The following is a 5,759-nucleotide window of genomic DNA, read 5'->3' on the forward strand; positions in this document are numbered from 1 at the left end:
TTTAGGTAATATGAACGTATTAACAATGTTAATTGTTCTAATTCATGAGCATAGAATAGCTTTCCAGGGTTTTTTTCTCTTCAATTTCTTTTAGCAGTCTTGTTTTCAGCATACAGGTTTCACTTGCTTTGTTAAGTTTACTTCAAAGTATTTTTGTGTGTGTGTGATTGTAAATGGTTTTGTTTCTGCTAGTTTTTTTGTATGTGGAAACACAACAGCTATTTGTATATTGATTTTTGTTTCCTGTAACTTTACTGGCTTCGTGTATTGTATCTAATAGTGTTTTGGAGGGTTTTCTACGTATAAAATCATGTCATCTGCAAATATGACAGTTTTATGTATTTCTTTCCAATTTGGATGCTTTTTATTTCTCTTTTGGTTTTATTTTTTGTTAATACCTCTGATTAGGACTTTCAGTAGTATGTTGAATAAAAATGGGAAGAGAGTGAATCCCTGTCTTATTTTTGATCTTTGAGGAAAAGCTTTTATTTCTCAACCATTGAGTATAATGTTTATTGTGAGTTTGTCATATGTGGCCATTATTGTGTTGAGGTACTTTCCTTATATATCCATTTGATTGAGAGTTTTAAAATTGTAAGTGAATATTATATCTTGTCACATGCTTTTTCTGCATTTATTGAGACAATCATACAATTTTTGTTCTTCATTTTGTTAATGCAGTAAGTATATCACATTGATTGATTTATCAATTGATTTATCATTGGCTGTTGAATCATTCTTATATCCCTGGAATAAATCCCATCTGATCATGACATGATTCTTTGAATGCATTGTTGCATTTGATTTGTTAATGTGTTTGGAGAATTTTTGCATTTGTGTTCATCAGAGATAGAGGCCTATAGTTTTTTTTTTTTATTTGAGTGTATTGTCCTTGCCTGGTTTTGGTGTCAGGGGAATGCTGGCCTTGTAAAATGAGTTAGGAAGCATTCCTTCCTCTTCACTTTCTTAGAGGAGTTTGGGAAGGATGTGTAACTTTTAAATGTTTGGTAGAGTTTACCTGTGAAGCTGTCTGGTGCTGGACTTTTGATAACTGGTTCGTTTTTTATTCCTGTCTCAGCTTTCTTATTAGTGATCTATCTATCCAGATTTTCCGTTTATGTTTTAGTCTAGGAAGGTCGTTTGATTCTAAGAATTTATATCTTCTAGGTTGTTCAATTGATTGTGTATATTTTTCATAGAATTATTTTATGGTCCATTGTCTTTCTGTTATATCAGTTGTAACTTTTTCTTTTGTTTATTGAGTCCTCTCCTCTTTTCTCTTTCTGTATCTCCCTCTGTGAGTCTAGCTAAAGACTTGTCAATTTTGTTTATCTTTTTTAAAGAACATTTTTTTCATTGATCTTTTTTATGGTCTTTTAAATCTCTCTTTCAATTTATTTCTGCTCTGATGTTTGTAATTTCCATTTTTCAACTAACTGGGCTTTAATTGTTCTTTTTTAGTTCTTTGAGGTATAGGGTTAGGTTGTTTTTGGGTTTTTTTGTTATTTTTTTAAATTAAACTTACAGTTTACATTCAGTATTATTTTGCATTAGTTTCAGGTGTATGGCAGCATAGTTATTAGACAATTATATACTTTACATTGGTATTCCCCCCGATATTTCAAGGAGCCACTTGGCATTGTAATAGTTATTACAATATTATTGACTATATTCCCTATCCTGTACTTTACATCCTGTGACTGTTTTGTGATGACCAACTCGTACTTTTTATTTCCTTCACTTTTTTGTTCAGCCTGTCAGTCCTCTACCCCTGGCAATGTTCAGTCTGATCTCTGCATCTGTGCGTGTGTTCCTATTTTGTGTATTTTGCACTTTAGTTGCCATGTGTAAGTGAAATCACATGGTATTTGTCTTTCTCTGACTTAGCATAACACCCTCCAGGTCCATCCACGCTGTCACAGATAGTAGGATTTCATTCTGTCTTACGGCTGAGTGATACTCTGTTGTATATAGGAACCTCAGCTTCTTTATTCACTTATCTGTTGATGGAAACTAGGGCTGCTTTCACATCTTGGCTATTGGAAATAATGCTGCAATGAACATGAGGTGTATATAATCTTTTGAAGTGGTGTTTCAGTTGCTTTGGATATATACTCAGAAGTGGAATCACTGAGTCATATGACATTTACATTTTAAATTTTCTGAGGATCTTCTATACCAGGGGTATCCAATATTTTGGTGTCTCGGCAGCACACTAGAAGAAGAGTTGTCTTGGGCCACACATTGAATACATTGAGACACATAATCACAAAAAATCTCATAATGTTTTAAGTAAATTTATGATTTGGTGTTGGGCTGCATTCACAGCCATCCTGGAACACACGCGGCCTTCAGGCCACAGGTTGGACACCACTGTCTGCTTTCAGCAGTAACCACACCACTCTGCATTCCTACCAACAGTGCACTAGGGTTCTCTTTAACCCACATGCTTGCCAGCACTTGTTGTCTGTTGACTTATTGATGGTGCCCCTCTGCTAGGCATGAGGCGATATCCCATTGTGGTTTTAATTTGCATTTCTCTGATGATTAGTGACATTGAGCATCTTTTCATAAATTTATTGGCAGTCTCTTTGTCTTCTTTGGAGAAGTGTGTTCAGGTTCTAGCCTATTTTTTAATTGGGTTTTTTGTTGTTTTGGTGTTGTAGAAGTTGTTTATAAATTTTGGATATTAATTCCATATCAGATATATCATTGGCGAATATCTTCCCCTATCACTAGGTTGCCTTTTTTCTTTTGTTGATAGTTTCCTTTGCTGTGCAAAAAGTTTTTAGTTTGGTGTAGTCCCATTTATTTATTTATTTTGTAGTCCTATTTATTTTTTTTCTTGCCCGAGAAGATATATATCAGAAAAAAATATTGGTAAGAGAAATGTCAGAGATTTTACTGCCTGTGTTTTCTTCTAGGAGTTTTGGTTTCAAGTCTTACATTTAAGTGTTTAATCTATTTTGAGTTGATTCTCTTACGTGGTGTCAAAAGGTGGTATCTATTGTTTTCCCAACATCACTTACTGAATAGAGTGTCTTTACCCCATTGTATGTTCTTGCCTCCTTTGTCATGGATTAATTGATCAGACAGGTGTGGGTTTATTTCTGGGTTCTCCATTGTGTTACATTGACCTTTATGTCTATTTTTATGCCAGTACCATGTTATTTTTATTACTATAAAAATAGTAATAGCTTTGTGCTATAGTTTGATATCAGGTAGTATGATACCTCCAACTTTGTACTTCTTTCTTAAGATTGTATTGGAGTCTTTTGTGTTTTCATATACATTTCTGATTATTTGTTCTAGTTCTATAATAAATACATTTGGTAAGTTCATAGGAATTATGTTGAATCTGTAGATTACTTTGTACACTATGGACATTTTGATGATGTTTATTCTTCCTATTTCTGAGCACAGTATATACTTCCATTTTTTTGGCATCTTTTTCAATTACATTCTTCACTGTCTTATAATTTCCTGAGTAAAGGTCTTTTAACCACCTTGGTTAAATTTATTCCTAGGTATTTTATTTTTGGTTCAATTGTAAATGGGATTGTTTCTTAGTTTTTTTCCTAATAGTTTATTTTTGGTGTATTATAAAACCAATTTCTGAATATTTACTTTGTATCCTCCTAGTTTGTTGAATTCATTTACCAGTTTTTGGTGAAATCTTTTAGTTCTATATACAGTATCATGTCATTTGCAAATAATGACAGTTTTACCTTTGTTTTCAATTTGGATACCTTTTATTTATTTATTTATTTATTTCTTGTCTGATTGCTGTGGTTAGGACTTCCAGTGCTATGTTAAATAAGACTGGTGAAAGAAGACATCCTTGTCTTGTTTCTAATCTTAAGGGAAATACTTTTAGTTTTTCCTTGTAGAGTGTGATGCTACCTGTGGGTTTGTTATATATGGCCTTTGTTATATTGAGGTATGTTCCCTCTATTCACACTTTGCCAAGAGGTTTTTTTAAATCGTAAATGGATGCTGGATTTTTTTAATGGATTTTTTGCATCTATTGATACTATTATATGATTTTTATCCTTCATCTTGTTTATGTAATGTATCATGTTAATTGATTTGCAGATGCTGAACCATCATTGCATCATGAATAAATTGCACTTGTTCTTGGTGTGTGATCTATTTAATGTATTGCTGAATTTGGTTTGCTAATATTTTGTTTAGGATTTTTTGCATGCATGTTCATTAGGTGTATTGGCTTGTAATTTCTTTTTTCTTTTTTGTAGTGTCTTTATCTGGTTTTGAAATTAGGAAAGCTGGCTTTGTAAAATGAGCTTGGGACCCTTTTCTTCTCTTGAATTTTTTGTAATAGTTTGAGAAGGATACCCAAGTCCCTTATGTAAAATGATGTAGAACAGTGTACACAGTCTTCTGCCCATGTACACTGTTCTATAGCAGTGTACAACAGTATATACAGCCAGAAGGATGCCCTGGTCCCTTATGCAAACTGTTGTAGAACAGTGTATACAGTCTTCTGCCTGTATGCACTATTCTACATCAGTTTAGAACGCTATATACAGTCAGGAGGATGCCTTAGTCCCTTATGTAAAGTGATGTAGAACAGTGTATGCAGCCAATCCACAAATCACAAATACTGTTTTCAACCTGTGGTTGGTTGGACCTGTGAATGTGAAACCTGGGAATATGGAGGGCTGACTGTGTAATTATTGAAAAAAATCAGTTGATAAGTGCACCCGCACAGTTTAAACCCTTGTAGGTCAGGGGTAAACCTTATAATAAAAAAAAGTCAAGAGCATATGGGCTCAAGACAGTGTTACTTAGCTCTATGGCTTCTGTTACAGTCACCACAAACTTAGCATATTAGAACAATACCTATTGGCTGATGTGGAGCAGTGGATTGAGTGCCAGCCTGCAAACCAAAGGGTCACTGGTTTGATTCCATGTCAGGGCACATGCCTGGGTTGTGGACCGGGTCCCCAGTAGGGGGCGTGTGAGAGGCAACCACACATTGATGTTTTTCTCCCTCTCTTTCTTCCTCCCTTCCCCTCTCTTAAAAAAAAAATCTTTAAAACACAACAAACTCCCCTTCACAACACCTATTTTTTTAATCTCAGAATCCTATAGGTCAACTTGGTATAGCATGGCTCAGTTGGTTCCTCTCTTCAGTCTCATGAGGCCAAGGTCAAGGTGTTGGCAGGGCTGTCTGTGTTTGTTTCTGGAGGTCCTGGGAATAAATTCACTTCCAAGCTCATAGGACTGATTCCTTTTTTCCTTGCTGAGTGTCAGAAGTGGCCCAGTCTTTTCTTCTAGAAGCTGCCTACATTGTTTTTTCATGTGTCCATATGGAGCATAGAAGCTGAGTCCTTCTCATGCTTGGAATCATTTCAGAAAAAAAAATGTTACCCACTTTTAAGGGCTCCTGTGATTCGATTTGGTTCACTCTGACAACCCAGGATAAGTTTCCTATTTTAAGGTTCATAATGTAATTATATCTGCAAAATCCCATTAGCTACGTAAGGTACAACTCATAGGATCCAGGGATTAGGGAGTGCGCATGCTTAGGAGAAGGAAGGCATTCTGTCTACCAGAATGGAAAATCATAATCCCCCACTCAGTTCCCAACCCTGAACTTGTTCTCAGACCCAGAGTTCATCAGCTGAAGGAGAAGTTGTGTTCCCTTGATGAAGACCTCAGCAATAACATAGCACATATGCACAGAGCAATTCCTTGTTCTTTCTGAAAGGAATGTAAGATCATTTGCTCAAGTA

The sequence above is a fragment of the Sturnira hondurensis genome, unplaced genomic scaffold (assembly GCF_014824575.4).
Source record: "Sturnira hondurensis isolate 20B ecotype Veracruz unplaced genomic scaffold, ASM1482457v3 Scaffold0010128, whole genome shotgun sequence".
Classification (NCBI taxonomy): Eukaryota; Metazoa; Chordata; class Mammalia; order Chiroptera; family Phyllostomidae; genus Sturnira; species Sturnira hondurensis.